General features: G+C 43.2%; 1 protein-coding gene across 11 annotated transcripts in view; it reads right to left on the reverse strand.

Moving 5' to 3' along the window:
• The window catches only part of HIVEP2 (HIVEP zinc finger 2), a 135,928-nt gene extending 113,792 nt beyond the window's left edge, over positions 1–22,136 (reverse strand). For 10 of the 11 annotated variants that reach the window (XM_053939441.1, XM_053939433.1, XM_053939436.1 and 7 more), the window contains exon 1: positions 21,747–22,136. The gene's annotated coding sequence lies outside the window, so the exon portion shown is untranslated. Of the gene's footprint in view, positions 1–19,315; positions 19,671–21,746 lie in introns of those variants that run through there. The other variant, XM_053939439.1, reaches the window with a different exon arrangement.
• Between the last annotated feature and the right edge of the window lie 819 nt (positions 22,137–22,955).

The following is a 22,955-nucleotide window of genomic DNA, read 5'->3' on the forward strand; positions in this document are numbered from 1 at the left end:
AGCACACATATTTTTGCAGGGTGAAGTCTGTTCTCTACAATAGAGAAGGGTGCTGTATTAGTGCTTCTAAAGAAACATGCACCGTGGCAACACCACTAGGGTGTTGAACTCACCTTGGTGAGACTGATGGTGCAATCAATACAATCCCATGGCCAGCCTTGGCTAAAACTGAACAAAAGGTTTTGCTTCTCATCCCCACAAAGAGTGAAACCATCATGACTTGTGATCTGCCTCTCCCAAAGCAGAGACAGGTTCACAAGGGCCTGGCTGAGGGGTAGCAGGACTGCAATAAGCACAATCTCAAGAACCAGGCAAATGCTCTCAAATCCATTCCTGTGACAAGGAGCTAAGACCACACACCCACTTAGGCCACATATTATACAAATTTCAGTATTACCTAGGGTCCAATTTTACACACACAGCAGCTCTGCAGAGACTGTGTTGCAGCAACAAAAAAGGGTGGCCTTTGCATGGCTCCAGACACCATACCAAGGTGCACAGTACAACTAGAGTTAAAAGAAAATAAGTCTGCAATAATGAAAAGATTTGTTTAAAATTCTCCCATCTTAATCAATTCTTTGTTTGTATCAGACTTACTGTAAATTTGTTCGAGTTTTTTTTAAATGCTTCAATCTGCTAAGAAAAGTCTTCTTGCAGATGGACTGGTAATGAAATACAAATAGAATGTTTAATATGAAAAATGTAATGCACAGCATATTTTTTTTCTTTACTTATTTCATCTTAATTTGCACCTGGTCATTTTCATGCTGAGCATCTCATTTGGTTAAATAATTAGTGTAAATTAAATTTCACCTTTTTTAACAAGCAAAAATGGTGCAACTGGGTTGGTAATTATTTCAAGTTTTGCCAAAACATGAAAACAACTTGATAACCTGACAACACTTAAGAGTTTGAAAGAACAAGATACACGAAAGCAAGGAAAATGAAACTGTGTACAGCAACTTGAAAGACAAGAAATCCCTTTGTGCAGAGCCTTATGACCTGGAGTAGTAACCTCTGAAGGCTAACCACCATCTATTCAAAGACCCCAGGATGTGAGAGGCTACTCCTGAGCAAGCCACTGCCTGCTCATGCACAGAGATACCCACTCCTTGTCCGTGCATCAGTGCCACTCATGGCAATTTACTTTCTTCCATCCAGCAGACACATGCTTACCCTACTCTGCTCACTCACAGATTCCAACAGAAATTGCACCAGAACCAAGGCCAGCCCACACCTCCCACATCACATGGTGAACAACCCTCGCTCCTCACAGGCACTGATCCCATCTGTGCTCATCTGCCATGGCACCGTCCTGTGCCTGCACAGCCCAGCTCACCCCCCACCCCCATCTGCCCTCAGCCCACCCCTGGCTGCCCCCCCAGCAAAAGCCAGCAGGCACAGGCTCTCACCTGACAAGATAAGGCAGCAGAGATCCACAACAACTCCCCCTGCAGCCATGCTCGTCTCATGGATCCTACCAAAACACGGGGTGAAAACTCCCATGGGTCCCGTGATGCTCCCTCTGACCCTCCTGGCTTTACAAGTCATGGCTCTAAACAAACCCACAAGGACTTCTCATCCAAAAGAGTAAGGAAAACTCAAGTAAAGTACACCCAAGTAAAGGACACTCAAACCCTCCTAAGAAGCCATAACAGCAAAGTGCACCAACAAAAATTTCAACAATTTTATATGATGTCCCTACACAATGTTCATCTGTATCAAGTAAATCATGGAGTTACAGAAAGTACATAACCATTAGTCAGACAAAACCCACTACAGAGTCAAAAGTAATAAATACTGGAGTTGATAGAAACAGAAAGCATTTGATGAACTCTAATTTTGGTTTCCATCATGCAGGTTCAGAAAAATGTCTTTCTCTACCTACGAAGTCTCGGTGCCCTCACGTGTCACTGTTTAGATTCCCAGCTCTAAGCTTCTGCTGCTCTAACAGTAATGTTACTATATAAAACTAAGTCAATTCAGTACAATAAATGAAAATTCCCTAGAAGACTGAAATTTTTTTTAAGTTTTCATAAAAAAGCAAGTTTCTTCTGAAGGATGTTGCACTGACAGTCCAAGAGAAATCCTGCATTTGTTTGGAAAATAAGGACATACCAAGAGCAACATGGTTCACTTCCTTATAGCGCCTTTTTGACATCCCTTGGCCATGACCTGGATGGCCTCCAGTGTGAGAAAATACTCATTTCCGTCTGTGCTTGTTCATCCCCTCGTCTCCGGGCTGAGGTTATCAGCACTGGTGCTGGCTACAGCAGCGGCTTACAGAGGCTGCTTGTCACTGTAACATCTCAGCTGCCACCTGTGCCAAGGTGCCATCAGCCACTGTGCTCATGTACGCGTGGCAGTGCAGGAGACCATCCATATCAGCACTCATTTTTGGCCATCTGTTGTTAATAACAATAAAGTTTAAAAGTAAAGGAGTTTATAACCCTACACCACAGTTTACAGATGCTTCATTTATAGATAAAACAAAGGAAAAACAAATCATTATTTGGTCAAAATGAGAGGAAGCATGACAGTTTGAAGGGGAATTCAGGAGCACAAAACCATTCCTTTCCAAAATAGTCACTATTCCTACTCCTTACCTGAAGACCTGATATTCTTGCACCTTTATCTCCTGACATTATTATTTAACATATGTATACATGCCACTAAAGCAAGAAGTCATCCCAGGCTTAACAACTCAGCATGACTTTGAAGATCAAGCCCAAGTAACAGCGGAGAAAATTGTCAAGGAAATATTATTAAAGGAAAAATTAACTTAAAACTAATTGCTTTTATTCTAATGCATTCATAGAATCACTTGCCTCTCCTTTCTATAAATTGTTTGTAAAATCTCTTGAGACTGTTGTGTTGCACACATGCCTAATGATACTGTAAGGACATACTTAAAAAAGGAAGGAAAAAGATTTATATAACACTCTTCAGGGGCAATCACAGCTCATCAAGATATTTTCTTTTACACGTGACATCAGGCCCATTGAAGGGAATTTCCCCATTTATTATCCCAGAGGAAAAAGAAGGTAGGGGTTGGTGTGGGGGGAATTTGGTGTGCACATATACAAAACCCTCCAAGAACTGCTCACACTTGAGCAAATTCACTCTTCTGTCTCTTAAACATTCCCATCCCAAGACTTTGTTTCAAGACACATCCTCCTAATGAATAGCTGGACCTTGTCTGTACAGCTGGGAGTACCAACACACAGTGTGTCATCCCAAAACCCAGTCATATCCTATTCTGCAAAAGGTTGAGTGCCGTTATTTCTTTGCCTATGCTTTTTCCTGCTAGCAAGCATCTCACCAGGCATGATTCATGTTACATAACTCCAGCTTGTTAAAAACAACAGTTATGCAGCTAGGTAGTATGAAAGATTAATGAGGTAAATCCAGAAGTTGCTTATTACAGAACCCAGACAAAAGCTGCTCTTTAAATAATATGCCTATGCAACTTTAAACAAATGAATAAGCCACTGCACCAGCACTGTTTACATTCAAAGTTAATTAAATCTTTCAAATTCAGGATCCTGTACTCTAGACTACTCAGCGCCACCTCTCACGCCACTATATGCAAACTCCTTAGTGAATGTGTGTTTTATTTTTTAAAATTGACCTACTCCCTTCCCCAATCATTAGAGAATAACAGCTGAATACTGAATTAGTCAATTTCACTCACAAAAACACTGTATTGCTTTAATGTTCTGAATGACTATGCTGAGATAAAATCCTCCTCCCTGAGTTAGCAGCAAAATGCTTGTGTTTTGCAAATAACCATTTTTACTCATATCACGTTTTTGGTTATGAAGTGTAAAAGCAGCAGCCAGAGAGGGTTAAACAGGCTTCCTGTCAATGCTCTGCAAGAAGCCAGCCTCAGTACTGAAGCAAGGCAAAGAAATCTGTTCAGGCCCAGTATATTCAGCATTATTCAGCATGATTGGGACCTTATTCCAGGATCCCTCAATGCCCACCTGACAGTGTGTCCTCTGCATTAAGGTAGCGATATGGTCTCCCCAAGACAAATCATCACCTGACCATCCTGGTCTTTGCAGCTCAGCTGTGTCCAGTGACATGCTCCGTGGAGCAAGCCATTGCCATACACCTGTATTCTCTTCTCAGTCACTTCTCCAGTAGGTAAAAAAATGGAAAAATAAAAAGAAAATTACAAAGCTCATATTTCTGGCATCACCACCCCAGCAGAGCAATAGGGAGGTGACTGGCTTGCCCTAGGGAGGAGGCAGCAGCAGTGGGGGCCTGTGTGAGCACCAGCTGGCTGCCAAGCCCAGACCTGAAACTAGGTCTCAGCCCATTCGACTGCAGGGGAAGGGATGGGAAAAAAAAAAAAAGAAGAAGAAAAAAAAAAAAAGGCAGCAGCACTTTCTCAGAGCAGGAAGAAGGGGAGGCCACGAGCGTTTCCTGTTGTGCAGCTGAAACAAGCAAAGACGTCATTACACTTACGCTCCCTCAGGGTGTCAGCAGATTGAGGGCCAAAGTTCAGTCATTTCCAATGCACCGCAAGGAGGGAGGTTTGGGAGGAGAAGCCAGCAGTGGCTTTATTGCTAACAGTGTTCTCTGCACTTGCATAGCAAAACAGCTAAGCAGTCAGCTGCAAAGTATCGTATGTGACTAGAAACAATATTTGCTCAGGAGCCGTGCTGCTCTTGTTTTTCTTGTATAGCTTGTGTAAGAATATTACTGCAATATAGAAGTAGAATGAAATATTACTACAATATCAAAATGTACTAAGCTTCTTTTTGCAGCCCATACTTTTGCAAGCATCTGGAAATCAAGCCGTACATTGCTTTGGATCCCATATTTTGTAAATGCATCACAGGCACAACTACTGGGTAAAACTCCAGGATTCCCTTGTCAGATATGGCCAACATCCTGGCAAAGTGAATATAGAGGCTTCTTTTCAAATTTGCCTCTGTCTTTCTGAAGCAGGTAAGGTCTCACCTTAAGGAAAACAGTGAGGATGCAGGAGTTGGATAGTGGCATATGGATGTCCAACATTTGGTAACTGATTGTCAGCCAGGCTGTCCATCTAAATGTAAGAAAATCAGTATAGCAGGCAAGCACAGGGGGAATCTGGATTGCAGTCCCACCCACCATTACTACCTTCTTAAGCTAAATATTAGAAAGACTTTTTAAATGGAATGCATTGACAAGAATCCAAATGAGATTCTTGTTAGAATTTCAGGAAGTTTCAGAGTCTCCACCAACCACTGGAAGCTTTAAAGTGCAGTCTGAAAAACTACCTGTAAGAAATGCTTTGGTTATAGCTGATCCTCTCCTGGGACAGAGGGATGCACAGGATTACAGTCCACTCTCACTCATGCGACATACTCTAGACCCATTTTTTATAGTCTCTGAACAACATCTTAAAACACAGTGATAACTGCAGTCATTCCACAATAATCATGTCCCAGCATACCTTGAATGGGACGGCTTGGGTAGCAGTGCTCCACTGGACAGAAGTTGTTTTTCAAATAGAGGTACTTAACAAACCTCAGTGAAAAATGTTACAAGGAGTTTAGAAAATGCTCTTTTGAATTCTCATACCATCATCACTAGCTGAAGAGAGTATTTTTGCCTTATTTCTGCAATAACCACCCTGTGGCCACACTGGGAACTGAAGCCAGCTTTCAGCCCTAGTAATTCAGCATAATAGAGCTGAAACTAGAGGACCACCAGATTGTATCTTGGATATATTGTATCTTTCATGGGACATAAGCAGTGTCATTAACCAACCAAAACTGATAATTTTACTAAAATAAGGTCAGATATAGTATTTCAATTATTTATAAACTAAACATTTTGGATATATTTTCAAACACATTACATAAGTAAGAGCTGGTTTGGTTGTTTTCTACCCTTTCCTTTAAAGATAAATTTTTGAAAGGTAATTCATCTCTAGGATTCATTGCCAGGTAGCATGAAAAAACCGCCACTGCTTGTTCTGACATTAGCTTGAAAACCTAATCCTGAAGGTTGCCAACCTGGCACTAATAATCAGGACTCTTTTCAATATAAAAAAATAAGCATAGAAATTATTAGTCTTTGGTGTTGACAGTGATTTTCAGCACACAGGCATCAACTGCAGCGAAGACAGTTTGGATTAGCCCAGTCAGAGTAAAGTGATCAGAATCTCACCCTTAAAATTGTGGTTGCTGGAACAGAATCCAGCCCATATTGTACAGAGCAGTGGGTGTAAGCAGTGACAATCTCCTGAGAGAAGGAAAAAGGGGGTGAACCTTCAAAAGTACTGTAAGGAAGTTCCCACTGTGCACAGCATCCTAAACAACACATATAAGAGCTATCTGACTTCCTGAAATCCAACCACTTGGTACCACACTCACTCAGAACAAACTTGGCCAACTATTTTAGACCCATGTCCAAGAATGAAGGAAATGCACCAACAGTTTGTAGTTCTGACCATACTGAGACGGCTGGCACACGGCACAGCAGCAGCACTGCTGTGGCCAGGCTGTGTAACCACCAGGCACCACCGTGCCACAACAGACTTTTGCCACACATCTATGGCTGCCTGTTGCAATACAGTGTCTGCTAAAGAACACAGAATATAACAAGGAACAGCAGGGGATTCACACACCCATCCATGCCCTGAGAGCTAATTTTCATGTAATTATATCTTACTGTCCCATTAGTTGACAAATAGTATTAAGCCATCTCTGCCAGGTTTGAGGTGAGAAAGTGGAATATGCTCTCCACAATATCCAAATACGACCCTAATATTTTTAAAAGAGCTGTATCTGTTGTACTGGGTTTTATTAATTAAAAGATTGAAACTTACAGCAAAGAGACAGATGCAAACTGTGACCTGGTCTCACCGACAGTGCCCTGGCTACGCTGATGAAAACATTTGCCTTTCCACTCCAGAAGAGATACTGGTTGTGGTAGGTACAAATACATGTGGAAAACAACTCTTAAAGTTGGCTATTTACAAGGTATCTAACACCTTTACTGATCCCCACAAACTCAGTTACATTTTTACCCTTTACAACCAATCCATGCAATACTTTTAACAAAGCAACTATAGTGTATCACTTGGAAAGTCAAATTATGTACCAGGTTTTTATAATTCCTTCACTTCCATTTGAAGAGAAGCGCAAGTGGAAAAGCCATTATCTTGAAATTTTTTGTTGTTGAATTGTCAAATCACTAAGGGAATTCTCTCAAACAATCCTATAAGCAGATAATTAAAATATCCTGCACCAATTTTAAAAAGAAAACAAGGCAAACAAAGATGACAAAGTCCAAGCTGTCAAAACACCTGATAGCAGGTCATTATTTATCTTCAAAATATGTGTGGCAAAAAACAAAAGTGGGGGCAGGGAGGGGTTGTTTTTTTTTTTCCACTGTAACCTGGTGTTCAGCCTAAATACAGCAGTACAGAATGCAGGAGGGTCTGCCCATTGCTGAAGGGCACAATCCAATCACCAATGCAGTGGCAGCAACTAGAAATTCCCAAAGTATTCCCCACCATTTTGTCTCCTCATTTACTGTACTCAGCTGCCCCATGCCACGCTCTCCTGCCCCAGCAGGACACTGCCACCAGCACCAGTCTCTCCTGCCAGGAACCTGAGGGGATCTTCAGGCATAGGGACAAGCAGTCTCCCTCCCATTCAGAAGCTACTGGGAAAATGCTACATTGCCAAGAGGAACATTCCAATTATATGGCAAGGATTTGTATAGGATGAAAACATTAAACTTGAAATGGGATGATCCCATATAGTGCAGCTGTGTGTGAGTGTCCGTAGAGACAAAGTGTGGGACTGTATTTGTGTCTGTGGTGTGTCTATACACATTTACATACACACTTGTGCACATATGAGTGCATAGATACAAAACAATATGTAGACATCTAAATACAAAATTATATATATATTCAGATTAGAAGTTAATATATAAAGTGATTTGGCTAAGTGGTACCAAAACCCTGAGATTGTAACTATCTTTTATAAGCAATGGCTTATGGAGATTCTTTGGGCAAAACACATTAAGTCCTGGAAGCTAACTGGGGGAAAAGGCAAACCCTTATTTTGTGGTACCAAGTATTTCTATTTTATTTCAAATGTCTAATCAAGACAAAACAGATCTGAAACCCATGCTTAAGAACCTGAAGTTTTCAACAATAAGTAACCTAATTTCCAGAAACCAAAAGCAATTGCTGAAATACTTATTTAAACTGCTTTCATGGAAACAAAGAGAAAACACTTTTAAAATCTTAAAAATATCAAATCAACTTGACTGCTTCTGAATCCTATTAATTCAACAGATCCTAGGCAACAATAATATTTAGAATAAATATTTTTCTTATGGGAATAGCATTTTCACTCAAATCGACCAGATGATATCAATTAAAAAACAAAGATTAGATACAGAAAACACATCTACTGACTTAAAAACTAAACAGTACTTCAGTGAGTACAAAGCTTGTTTAAGAAGATATTGACTTTTTCTTTTAAAGGTCTTCTTACTTCTAAGGGGAAAATGCTTTTTTCCCCCTTGCAGTATTTTGAACTAATTTCCATCCAAATGATGAAAATCTGTTCCCTAAAACTTCAGAGAGCACACCCTACTCAGTGCAAAACACTGCACTCCTACACAAATTTAAAGTTGAATATACCCAAGGCAAACCCAGTACTCATCCAAGTTCTGCACTTGGCCTATATCTATATGTACACCTCAAAAAAAAAAAGGAGAGGAAGATGAAGAGCAACATAAATAAATACAAAGCAGTGATACAAAAATACAGTCACTTTCTACGCAATATACCATCTGTTCCACCAGAAAAGCATGCTGCATCAAGCCACAGGGGCTACAGCTAAGAAAAGACCTTGTAGAAGAGCCAAGTTCTGTAATGAGCAGTTTCAGAAGCTGTGGAAAACTGCACCAGCCACCACAGTAAGGAGGCAGATACGCTCAGTGGGAATCGCCATCCCCCCCTGCTGTGGGCTGGGGTTACCCGAGCTGCCACAAGGTCCTCACAGAGCTCCCCAAATGTTGAAAACCCAGGGTCAGAGGTTCACAGCGTACCAGAAAAGCTGGGCCACGCTGCAGAGCAAGCACTAGTTGTTTGAGGATGTGGTGTTTTGCTATGGGTTTTTACGGGAAGGTTTTGTCTCCGGAGTTACAGACACAGTAAAATGGATTTCCCCATCTACTCCACAGACCACACCTCCACTGCTGCTGCTCCCTTCTCTTGTACTGTGCATCTAGGATCAGCAAACAGAAATAGCTTCCAGAACATGGGAACAGGCACCCTAGTACGCCTGCTGCCCCTGAGGCATATGAAAAGTAGGAGCTGCTGCTGCATGCCAGGTGCTTGCTCACTGTTGTGTGCCTTACAGCAAATAAAGTGAGCGTCTTCCAGCCACTTGGGCAAAGAGGCAGGCAGGAGAGACCCAGATCAAAGAAGTGCTAAGGGGTGCTCTGTTATGGTTAAGAAGGCCAAGTAAGGTGTGCAGCCCTCTCCTTCCAGCTGGCAAAGTCTCAGGTACTCAGGATTATGTAGTAAGAATTTCCTTCTGCTGCTTCTATTGTTATTCATTATGTGTGTGTTAAAAAACGTATCCGGCCTTTCCAGACTTTGGTTGCATTATCACACCAAACACAGGCATTAGGGCAAGGTCTGAGTTTTGTACACCATGCTTATAGAGAATCTGCTTGTGTTCCCTGTCACCAACTCCAGAACCCTGGGCAATTAGGAGACCGTACCCAGACTGGAGGGAATTTGTGAGCCAACACATTATCACAGCTCTCATTAATAAAATAATAAACTGTACAATTACAGTGGGTTGTACACCTTAGGGTATGCAATAAGGCACAAATTTAGAAATGGAATATTTCCAACAACCAACAACTTAAACAGGCAAGGATGCTTATCAAACAATTAGGTTACTCAAGAACTACTCCAATAACTGGCCCTTTTTGCCCAGGGTTATGCATTCTAGAATCATGCCATAAGCTTTTGTTGAACTAGGCTTTTTCCTATTCCTTTTTTAGTTTGTACTGTTAAAAAAAAAAAAAAAGCTCATCTCCCCTCTAATCCACCCATCAGATGAGGCGCAAGATCTTATTTTAAATTACATCCTAAAATGGGGAAGCGTAAATAAAAACTCCATTATCAGGGATAACCTAATTCAGTTTGGTGCTCCTGGACTACAGATTGAGAAGCAGATACATAGGGCAGGTGAAGTACACCAAAATGAAACATCACATTACAACCATGCAAACCTTTTGTATATATTGTTTTATCTTTCTTTTTATGCCGAACCATACCAGAAACAGACAAAAAAAACAAAAAGCCTTTGAAATTATGCCACTTGAAATAAGCAGGCATCAGACCTCATCAAAAAAATAAAAATAAAACAGATCATCATACACAAACTGAAATTAAATGCAAGTTTCTCACACCTTAATAATTCCAAAAACAGATAATGGGATTTCACTGGGGAGGGAAGCACACAGGACAAGATACAGCCCTGGCTCCAAGCAAGTTTCTTTTTCAGCTGGGTTATAACTACAAATAATAACTGGAAAAAAGGTGAAACCACAGGTCTAAGCCAGTCAGTTGCAATCCTTTCACCTTCAACATGCACTTTATATTCAAATCACAATGAAAGCACCTTAGGGTACATAATGTATAATTTTTTTTTTCTAAAATACCTTATACCATCTGGCAATGTAAAGATCATTTCTGTTGAGAGTGCCTTTCGTTGTAGGTCTTCTCTGCCTGAAGTATCCAGAGGCTGTTTCCATGCAGACAGTTTTTCCTACAGTCTCACCTAGTGTTACTATATTCAATGAAAAGCAAACCCTGCATGCTGAAGGTTTCCATTTATAGGCTGGGACAGTCACGAGGAGCACTATTTCAGCAGTACAAGTCCTATCTACAGCTGATGGCAAAATCCTGGCATCATGAAAAAAAATCAAAATCAGTAACTTCCCATTCTGCACTTTTATTAGTCAGGACACAATCCAAAATGATGGAATTTTCATTATATTCACAAGAGACAAGGCAGTTCACATGATGTCACAACCTGTGCCAGGCACAGTTTGGTGTCATCTTCTCAGATATGGGGCACTGATTAGAAAACCGTGAGATGAGGGCAAGACGGTTTTGTGTTGGCTCCTGAGAAAGTGAAGCTCCAGCAACAAGATCCACGTTGGCACGATGTAAGTGCTTTTTAGGACAGCTTTGATTTCCACCATCTATTTGCACAGGTAGCCTGCTCATGGATTGACCTTCTGGTCACTTTCCTACAAGCATGAGAGCTGGCAGCACTAGTTCAGCTGCAGTGTGGAGGTGGGCGCCCCACCAGAGGAGCAAGGCCCAGTGAGCACCATGCTCAAGGCAAGTGTCAGGCACCAGCAATGACAGGGCCTGGGCAATGACCCTTCCACCTTCTGAGCAGAGGGATGTGACTACGTCCTTCAGAAACATGGGGATGTAAAAGGAACTCAAAGTGCTTCTGCTTAAAGGCAAACATCTTTATGGGGTCCAACAAGACATGACCTTGGCTGAGTCAGGCACAAACAGCTAAATGGGGCCATGCTCACTTATTGATCCTGCTGCATGCTCCTAGCAGCAGGGCACCAGGAACAGTGGATAACATTTTAGAAAGATACCTGGGCAGACTCTGATACACACTCACCAAAGTGAGACCACGGCAGTTCCTCACACTGAGAACTAAGATTTTTTTACATTTTCAACAAAATGTGGCTGTGTATATGCATCTGTGTAGACATTTGTGAAATAAATGCTAACAGTCATAAGTAATTCAAATGAAGTTATTTATTCACAATATTTTCTTTGATAGTTAACCAACAGCAGAAGTTGAACCTACATGGAATCCAGGACAAATCTTCCTCCCAGTGACAAACAAGCCAGACCTCCAACCATGAGCTCTCATGAAATTATTCCAGGTATATTGTTCTACGAAGGAGACAGGACATGACTAGAGAGGTAAAAGCTATGATCACAGATACGTACATGAGTCTAGATGTATATACTTAGACATGCATTCTTAAATATTTCTTCACACAATGTGGCAAACCCTCTCCATTTTCTGCTGTAATATGTTCATTTTTATGAGAAATCCTCAAAGCAGGAGCCAAAAATTGCATTTTTGGCTGAGATAAAAAGACAAGTATAATCCCATCACCTGCATGTGACACTGTCTGAATTAGGCAAGGAAACTGAAATACAGCTCTCTGTTTTCTAGTTTGTGAATCTGTAAACAGCCATCAAATGTATTTATTACACTTTTGGCTCACCAGACAACCCACTTGACTGAGAAAAAGAGAGTGAAAATTAGTTTCATTTATTCCCCTGCTTGGTAGTTAAGTGGGTCGAACTATTGCCTGGGATTAAATGGTACTGCAAAGAAATTAAATCAAAACCATGCATAAGCAAATGCAAAAATAAATACCTTCAAGCACTGAGCAAGATAAGAAGCATCATATTCTGTGTGCACTCTACCTGTGGAGACATCAAAGTTGGAAGTTAGAGGATGTTACCACTGTATCCTTGAATGTGCCTTCCACAGAATCTTAGTTACTCAGCGACACATGCTTGTATGACTTGAGACTGGACAGGGATTCTAAAGACTATATTACTACAATTCTGTAGGTTAAAGGGACACTTGATCTGATAAAAATAACTTCCTGTAGGCAATTATAATCCACTGTCAGTCACATTCAAGATCCTATTGATCTTCCCCTCAAGGCCTCATCCTCAACCAGCATACATCCAAAATTGTGTATTTAACATCTCTGTTTTCTTCTGTAATTAATAAGGTTGTGAGTGAGAAAGAAAATTAAAAGGTTTCTCTCATACTCACTCCATTTGTGGAAAATAAGCTACACTGAAGTTTTGAAGAGGTGTGCATAAGGGAACTCCATCGTCCCATGTGTCTTTCTCTTTCCTGCCATGTACAGGGTGATTTGGGGAGCAAGGGAAGGGAAGTCAGGGTAGTACATCTACTGCAAGGTACTTCACTGTTCCTACAGAAGAATGAGCAAAGACCCCAGACACACCACTATAAAGCATCACACAGAGGACATACACCAAAACTAAAGCAAAGGTTCTTCCTGTGCACTCATGTTTTACAAGTGAATGTGTCCAGTCCAGCCTCCCGTCACAGAGGGTTTGGGTCTATCACCCCTGCATGAGGAAATCTGTACAACTCAGAAGCAAAACAAGCATTTCCAAGTGACATGTAAACACATCCTGTCCTTGCTCCAAAAGAAAAATTTGGAAGACCTGATATGTTTCCATTCCCTTCTCTATTACTTTCTAACCTCTCCTTCAAGCCTGTTCATAAAGGTAAGATACAGAGTGATTGAATTTTTCCCATGAAGAGATCGCTAATTTAACAGAATCACTGAACAACTATATGAGCTGAGCTAAAAAACAAAGCAGAGAAAATGAACATATTGTATGTCATGCTTTTGCCTCCCCACATTTCACAGACCAAAGTCCTGTCAGACCAAAGAAAGGAGCTGTCATACTACTGTATATCAGCTCCAATTTACAACCTCACTTGTTTAGAAAAAAAAATAGCTGACTCAAAATTGCCCTACTGATTACTCCAAATCATGTAGTAGGTTTACTTATGCGTGGCTGACTATAAAGTTCTTCACCAATAATTAACATTACTCACTACAATGAATTAAGTCAAAGATGAGCACAATTTGTGTGTTTAATTAGTAATTAGGTAAATCAGAGATAAAAAATATATGACATATCAAACATGACTGGACCAACTTCACTGTCCTCTTGATCCCAATATTTTCCATCATAAAAACCAACTGCAGAGGTAGCAACACTGTATTTGATATCACTCTAGAACAAATACCTTTCTGCCAGTTTATATTTCACTAACACCATTTCCTCCTAAGCGTATTATATAAATGACTCTTACACTTACCACAGATTTCTTCAGATGTATCAGTAACATCTTGCTAAGCCTGTACCAAAATTCAACTGTACCTCACAAATTAAATACATGTAGCTTATCCATTATTTAAACGTTATGAAATCAAATATTCTAGCCAAGCAGCTCTGTGAAAATATTCAATTTTAAAGGGATTTTGTTACTGTTGTAGGACCAAGCATAAAATAATGGAACAGACTGCAAGTTTTGTTTGACATGAATTTACTAAGGATGCTGGAAGAAATTAAATTCACATAGCTTTGAAGAGATTTTAAAGCAAAATCACTTTGCTCAAAGAGCCTAGTAGTATAGCCTCACCTGGTGACCAAAACAGATTATCATATCAAGACAGCAGGAAGATGTCCAACTTTATAGTCTCACAGTTGATAGTTTAATCCTATTTTTACCAAACTGTAGAAACTTTTATTGACCTACACAGGATGGGGAATCTGTATGTAGGAGTCTATGAAAGTCCTGCCAAAGATAAATGCTTTTCACAAAAGAACTATTTTACTTCAGACAAATACACTTAAAAGGCTTTTCATAAACAGTTTCAGAAATTGCATTCATAAACATAATGAATTTTAAATGGGAAAAAGTCAAAATTTGTCCATTTCTATTGTTACAGAAGACCATGAATAGTACTTGATTTTCTTTTCTAAATCATTAACAAAGCAGTTTTAGAAATTCAACTCCCAAGATGAATCAGTGTTTCACAGGTATCACACAGGACTCAGTTGAACACTGTCAGCATGCAGCGGTGTTAGTGAACTGCGGGCCTGCACAACGCTCTAGGGCGTCTCTTTCATTGCTGATGCTTGTGTAGAAAGAAAGAAAAACACATCCAGTCCTCAGTAAAACTGACAACAGTTAAGAGCAAATATATATTATTTTTCAGCTAACTGAACTATTTATTTTAGCTGTCTTTGAGAGACAAGCAACATAAAACTCCACATACTTCTAGAACTTTTGTAAGCACACTACACACAAAATGAACTACACTGACCTGTGAAGACTGGTAATAGATGCCAGCAATTTACTTCTCTGTTGAATACTGATTTTGGTCTAAACTAAATAGTTTTTGCTCTAACTAAATAGTGTCACGTCTTGTTGTCAAGGAAGGGTAACCTCAGTTATTATTTCATACTATTCTTCCCTGACACACTACACAGGTTTTGTTTTAATGCAAGCCACAAACATAAAATGCATAAATACAGAGATACGCAACTTTTATCTTACTTAAACCAACAAAAATGACAAAAAAAAAAAAAAAAAAAATGTAACAATACCCCACTGTCTAATAAGACTAATTTTGATAACCCTGATCCTGTGCCATTAGATTTTTTAACTTAGAGCTCTTTTCTACCTAAGCACGGATGTTGGTCTATGGAAAACCTGCTCAATAAATAATATTATTTCAAAAAATCCTCTGGTGTTTTCTCATATCTTACACTGTGCAGTTGGAATTTTCTTTCAGCTTTTAAAATTTCTTTAGCAATACTATTCTCTGTAGCCACAAAAGTCTAAACTTCATCATAAGTTACAGAAAACAACTTGGAATTTTTCTGCTTCATTTTTTAATGAGTATTTTCTTATGAAGAGGGTCAAACTGTACTTTATTGCATTACTTTTAAAATGTCACCCGACACTAATTTCAATTCCTGTTCGCTCCTCTAGTTTTCACTGCTCTATTAAACTGAACTGTACATGCAAATTACCTAACTGCTTTTGTTTGTATGGAATTTCCAATAAACTACTACCTGAATAAGAAATTTTCTGTAGCAGTCAAACCTTGAATTTCTCCTGTATGACACAACAGCAATTAAGCTATGCCTTCCAAAAAATACTGTACATCCTTTTCCCCCCACTTTTTTGCAACTTGCATAAATCAAAGGTTTTAGCCAGAGCTGCAGCAGTTTATTACGACTTACATAAGTTGCAATTAAGCGAACCTCCACATTTAAGGACAGAGGTATTTTTTACTGTTCTTTTTTGGGTGTGCAGGATCAAATTTATTGTACATGAGTTGCATTTTTCAGACTCTGTAACTGTATTAGGGCAGAACTATCAACTAACAGGAAAAAAGAAGACAAAACAAGAAAATAATTTTCTGTAAAACACAAATTGAGGTGCAACAAAACAAACCCATGTGTACATGAAGTGGCTATAAACTCATTACCTACTACATTATTACATTACTTGTAGTTACCATGTCATATTTAGAAAGAACTTTTCTGCTGAGACCAAGTTTACACTGACAACAATAGAATGTGCATAAACAGACCCAGAAAAAGGGGATATTATCACTATACAAGCTGGTCATATCAGTATAATCATGTACCTGGGGAATTTCCATCAGATAATTAAAACCATATCTATGCACTGTATTATTTAAGAAAACCACTCAAGTGGTACATTTTTGGGTAGGTATGCGCTGAGACTCCCATCCAGAGAAAGTGAAGGGGGAAAAAAGCATGCACAGGTTTTTGCTTATTCAAGTAAAAGGTAATATCCAAGTTCAAAAAAACAGAAAAGGGGACACATCCAGGGCAGAACAAGGAAATACAGAAACATAAGCAATACTGTGTCCAAAACCAGTTGCTGTTACCCTGGCATACAGAGAACAGAGTGACCATTTTGCAGACGTACAGAATGTGCCTGAAAGACAATTGAAAACAAGCACCCAAAATCCACAATACTTCCTCAAAGCAAGAAGAAGCTTTTATGTTTAGACCATATCAATGATGGCAAGAATTTAATCACAAGACAATAAAAAAAGGCAAGCCATTCCTGACAGACAAAATTGCATATGGTAATTAATGTCATATTATTCTACACTGGGGATTTTGAAACACTGTATAAGATTGTTCCCCCATCTATATCCTCCCGCACCTTTTCCATGCTTATAGCTTTGGGAAAGAGAGTTCTCAGGGACAAACCTTACTGGGGACAACCTACTACAAATGAGTAGGGAGGGTAAAGCCAATTGTTTAATCTATGAACAAAGCAGAATGGTGAAATAAGATGTCCATGGTACCTCCCACTTGCTATTTTAGTTAAAAAGAAAAATGTAAAACTCTAGATGTTTCCAGATATTAACATATTCTTTAACTTCACTAATGATTTCTTGAAGTCTAAACAGGGGCTTGCTATTTGGTTGTCATGGAAAACTTCTAATATTTCTATTTACAGTGGATTCTTTTCTCTCAGGCTGTCAGACCAGCATTTTCACAAGTCCTAATTTCACTTGAAAATTAAAAATATGGCCAAAATGAACTGCTTTTTAATATTTCCTACTGAAATAGGGGAGTTGTTGCAAAGTCTTATAAAAATTTTTAAGCACCCAGAAGAGAAACAAAGCTGTACAAAGCTGCTATTTCCCATCAGAATGGCACAACCAGCTTGAAACTTTCATTGTTCTATCATAATTCTGTGCTGCTTTATTTAAATGTAGCATCCCAAATTACTGACTATGTGAAAAATACTATTCTCTATTTTCCATCTAGCTTACACTTCCCATTGTTGTTTCTTCACTTTTAAGCAACTGCTAGATATTCTATTGAAGGAAAAAAAACAACAACAAAAAAACAAAACACCCAAACAAACAAAACCTCTAACAAACAAATGGTTAAACTACAGAAGAAAGCCAAATAACTTAAAAAATATTTAATCTGTAACATAGTACTTCAGAGATGCTGTTTAAGAAATCTTGAGGAAAAAAAACCTGCCTCTTTAAAAAAAAAAAAAGAATTTTTAAAGCAGTTTCTTCATAACTTATCGGACCTTTTTCAAATAACAAAAGTATGCAGCCTCTGCACTCAACACTCCTGTTCAACTCCCAAAAGTATTAACAATTAACTCTTCCTGAAGCCTTTAACCCGTAAGAATAATAATAATAATTATGCATTCCTCCTGCTTGGAGGACCAATAATTTAAAACCACATACTGACAGTCTGAGGTAAAATGGATAAAAATATTTTCTCTTTACCCTGTGTGAAGACCACTGACATGAAGAACCAACTTTTCATGGGCCTGATTTGTGATGGGACCTAAGACAGAGGAAGTCAGTATTCAGCTCTGGCAATTTACCTGCAATCCTTAGGCAGAATCAACTACAAGCAGGTAGTACTTGCTGAGCTGTACAGATAACTATCAATATAACCAACCACAGCCTATTATAAACCCCAGCACACTCAAATTTGAAGGATGGCAAGCCATACTTCATAATCCAAGTCACATTACTGTGACTTATATATTACTATGACTAGTATACTCTTAAATAGCAAGCATTCTTCTCTTTGATGGGTAAGTATTGCAGTACTTCACTAAGTAAACCACTTCTGTGAGGCACACAGCTCCTATATTCCCACTACCTTACCCAATATGGTTAAATTACAAAAGCAGTAACAGGAACTGCCCCTGCTATTGACCAAAAATGATGAGCAGAGGGACATACAAAATGGTACTCATTACTTTCACTTCTGTTTAAATCCAATTCACCTTTATTTTTTTTTTAAAAAGCACCTAAACAAATGAATAAGCAAAGAAGTTCAGCAAAATGCTCAACAATAAATGTCCTGCTTTAAAAATGTCCAGCTTAGTTACAAACATGCAGACCAGGGTCATAAATTTGCTCACGCAACTGAGTACAGCCAATGGTATTAGAAATAGTTAAAAGTCAAAAAAGAATAGCCTTGTAGGGTGCCACCACATAAACTAAACATGATATACTGCCAAACACTCAAGTAGACACATGTACCATTATTCAGCAAGGACCACATCAATGCATATGGCTCTCTGTTTTGTCTTCATAGTAACAAGAAGGTTTGTAAACAGATCTCACATATGAGGCAATCTAGTCACTTGAGACTCTAATAATCTGCCTTTATAAAGAAGCATTCTGCACTGTTGCCACACAATTGGACTTAGATACACAATAAAAGTCCTCTACATTTGTGCTTTGGGACAAGTGCTACTCAATTCTATCCTAATCCATAGCAGTGAGATTTTAAGAAGTCACCTCAGGCAGGACGTATAGAACTGCTATGCCCAACAGCCATTGGAAAATAACATCCACACAACAGACTACAAAACATTTAAAATGCGGATCATCCAATCAACAAAAGAAATGACACACTGGTTTCATACTGTATCACTGCCACCTTTGCACAGCTGAAAACCACAGTAATCTTCAATACACTTGCAGATGACAGTAGTAACTTATGGAAACTCACATGAAAAAAACCCTCTCAGCCTACTCTACAACACTTAATTTTTTTGAGATATGAGACAAAGCAAAAACAAAAATAATGAAGAAAGTTTCAGATAATCCATACCTGAAGTTTCAGAAATATCTCCTGAGTGGAAGGATCAGGAAAGATTTAACATCTAAGTGTAAATAAATATAAACTCCAGAGGATTTCCCGGCCTGAGGATACACTGCATCTACCTCAATATGCCCACGTGCTGTAAATCTAACAGGCAGAGACTCTCCTATCTTTGAAAAACAGATGCACTTTTTTAGCATGTCTGTATATCATCTTCACTACCAAAATATTGAGGATTCCACACTGTGTCCTGATAACCTGAGGATCAAATTCCTCTGGTAATCCACAACAACAACAGAACGTAAAACAGGGTCCACTGAATTTGTACCTCGCTAGACCAGTAGTTCCTTTAATCTAGTAATTATTTCAATTACCCGGTGTCCCCAGAACTCCTGATGATGACGACCGGAGCCCCCTTGCGCTGGGAGCTGCACGAACACACGCCTGCACCCGCAGCTCCGGGAAGCAGAGAAATAGAGACCTAGCCAGCAATGCTTCTTTTTTGCCACCCTGACCACTTTGTTTACTTCTTTCGTAACAGCTCTCTGTATAAATTCATTAGAAGAAAAAAATAAAGAAAAAGTGACACCCTTGACTAAGCCAGCACAAAACGTTTAGTGCCCCCTCTATTATTTAATAATGCACAAACCCACACAGATTTAATATTAAAGTAGGCATCACTTTAAAATGAGACAAGAGAAACTATTTAGCTAAATATTTCTGCTGAAACTCATTAGTATTTCGGTTACCTTAGTTAAAAAAGGTTTTTAAGAATTATTGCCTAAAAACCCCCAACTCTTTAGTGTTGCAGCAGAAGTTTCATTTCTGCAACTATCATAAAAAAACCCAAAAAAAAAAAAAAAAAAAAAAAAAAAAAAAAAAAAAGTTTGACCATTAGTGCCAACTAATAAGAAAAACAGAACCCTTTTCCGGGAAATTAAGCTCTGAGAAGGTTTATCGTTGTCCTGGGGCGAGCCCCGGCCGCCTGCCCACGGAGACAAGATGTGCTGGCCGGCGGCCGGCCGGGACCCCGGGCCAGGCGTGCTGGGGCGGCGGGGCCTCCCACCGGCTTCCCCACCCGCGGGCCGGAGTTCTTGGGGACACCCACCACCTGGAGCCCGGACATCACCACCCACCGTTCCCTCCGCCTCGGGCTCCCTCTCACGAGGGGAAGGCCGTGCGGCGCGCCAGCCCCCGGCAGGAAGGTCGGGGCGGGCTGCGGGGCATGACCCGGGATAACCCGGGGCTTTCCCCCGCCTCCCCCGCGCCGCTTGACCCCGACGGCGGGGACACGGCGGAGACACGGCGGGGCAGCTCGCCGCCCCTGCCCGCCTCCCGGTGCGGAGCCGGCGTGCGGTGGTGTATCCTATGCGATATCCTATGCGACAGGCGCGGATGTGCCGCTTACATAATCGCCGCCGGCCGCACACGTACCCCGCATTACATAAGGGATCGTGCCCCCGCCGGCCCCCGCGGCAGCCCCGCCGGCGGGCGGGGGGACAGAGGGAGGGAGAAAGGGAGGGACCCGGCGGCGGCCCCGGCCGAGCCCCTCGTTAACCCCCTTCCTGTGGCGTTTACACGTCATGGAACATTCCCGGAACGGGCCAACGTCCCACCCACTTCAGGGAACAGTCACCGCGGCGCAGCGCGCACACGCACTCTCGCACACGCACCCCGGCGCGGTGCCGGGTGTCCCCGCACACACACGCACTTCCCCCGTGTCCGGCAACCCCGCGGGGACGCGCTGGCAGCCGGGGCACACCCCCTCCCCCCGCTACCTCCAGCGCCCTGCCCACCGCCGCGCCGGGTGGCCCCGGGCGCCCCCCCCGCCTTGGTGCCCCCCCCATCCGCTCCCGGGGCGCCGGAGGCCGCGATGAGTGCCCCGTCGGGCCGGCCCCCCCGCGGGCGCCTCTCCCCGGCGGTGACCATGCCCATTCCCCGCCGCAGGAGGGGATTACGCAAGGCAGCCTTCTCCTCATCTGCATACACTTACAAGCCGGGTATTCCCCACATTTCCTAACGGCGTGTCACCGACAAAGGCCTGTCCCCGCCGTGTCCCCCTCCTGCGCCGGCTCAGCGGGAAGGGCCGCCGGCCGTGGTGCCCCCGGGGACGGTGCCGGTGCCTGGCAGCGCCCGGAGCCGCCGCCACAGAGGTGACTTACCGGTCCGGCGGTTTTACAGCCCCGCCGGCTTCCCCCGCCGGCGCCCTCCCGCCGCCTTGCCCTCCATTTACCCCCGCAGCCCCGTGCGGCACTCGGAGCGCCGGTCACAGATCCCCCCGCTCCGCTGAGCGCCCTGCCTGCCGCGGCCCGACCCCAGCCCCGCGGCGCCCCGCACCCGAGCCCCGCCGCCCCGGCGCGGCTGTCAGCTGGTGCCGGTGACAGGGAATGAGCGGCGGGCAGGGAGGAGGGGGCTGCCCGCAGCAGCCGGTGCTGCTCACCTGGGAAATCACCGAGGAGGAAGGAGGGAAGCCCTCCCGGTGCCCTTGTTGTTGTTGCTGCTGCTGCTGATCCCGCCGGGCGCTCGTGTTGCTCCTTTGCTAAGGGCTCGCCCGGAGTGAGGCGGCTCGCGGAGCTTCTTTATATATAAAGACAGACAGAGATATTCCAGCGGCCAAGGGGCGCCCGCTTCACGCGTTTATCTTAAGGCAGGTCATTCCTCTCCCTCTTTTTGGAAAGGCTCATCACCATCTCCCTGACAGTGGCGGAGGGGCTGGTGTTGCACGGGGGAGAGGCGGAGGCCCGGGAGCCGCAGCCCGCCCTGGCCGCGGCGGGAGGGAGCGCTCCGCGCTGCAGGCGGCTCCGCCGGGCTATTCCTGGCACCACTTCCCAGAACAGAAGTTACAGGGCGGCGAGCGCGGAGCGAGCGCGGGGAGCGCGCCGCCCGTGACGTCACCGGGTCCCCCCGCGCGGCGGCGGGAGCGCTCCCGGGCGCGGTGCTGGGCGCTGCCCGCCCTGGGAGCTGTGCGGGGCGGGAGCCGCGGGAGCTCCGCGCCGGGGAGGGCGCGCACCGAGGAGGCAGGGCCTCGCAGGGCGAAGCCGCGGCCTCTCCCCGCCGGCGGAGATCGCCGCTCCCCTCCCCCTCCCCGCCGAGGGAACTCCCAGGAGAGCCAGTCCCGACTTGCCGTGCGCAAGACGCGCGTCCTCCCGGCCTGAGAATTTCCTCCGAGGACGCGGGATCCTCCTGCCGCCTCCCCTCCCTCCGCTTCCTTTCTCTCCCTCCCCCGGCCCCTCCACCCCCTCGCTCTCGCCCGGCCGAGATCACGTTATCTGTCAAGGAGAACAATACACCGCCGGGGCTCCCCGTACCGGCCGGCGGTCCCGGCTTCACAGCCGAACGCGGGTCTCCCCCGGGCAGGGACCACCCCGACCCTCGCTCACCCCTCAGCACGTGGCCCTGGAGGAGGGGCGCGCATCAGGCCGGCCCGGCGGGGCTCGCCGCCGCCCCGGAGGGCAGGGAGCCCGCCGCGCCGCCCCGAGCTGTACCGCAGACATACGCATTTATTGCAACACCCGCTCGCCGCCAGCGCCGCGGCCGAGCGGAGCGAAGCGCCGGCCCCGGGAGCAACCCGCGCCTCTGGGAGAGCGGGCGGGGGACGCGGGCGGTCGCCGCGCAGCGCCGGGTAACGGGGCTCGCACCCCCCCGCCGC

Source organism: Vidua chalybeata, chromosome 3 (assembly GCF_026979565.1).
Source record: "Vidua chalybeata isolate OUT-0048 chromosome 3, bVidCha1 merged haplotype, whole genome shotgun sequence".
Taxonomy (NCBI): domain Eukaryota; kingdom Metazoa; phylum Chordata; class Aves; order Passeriformes; family Viduidae; genus Vidua; species Vidua chalybeata.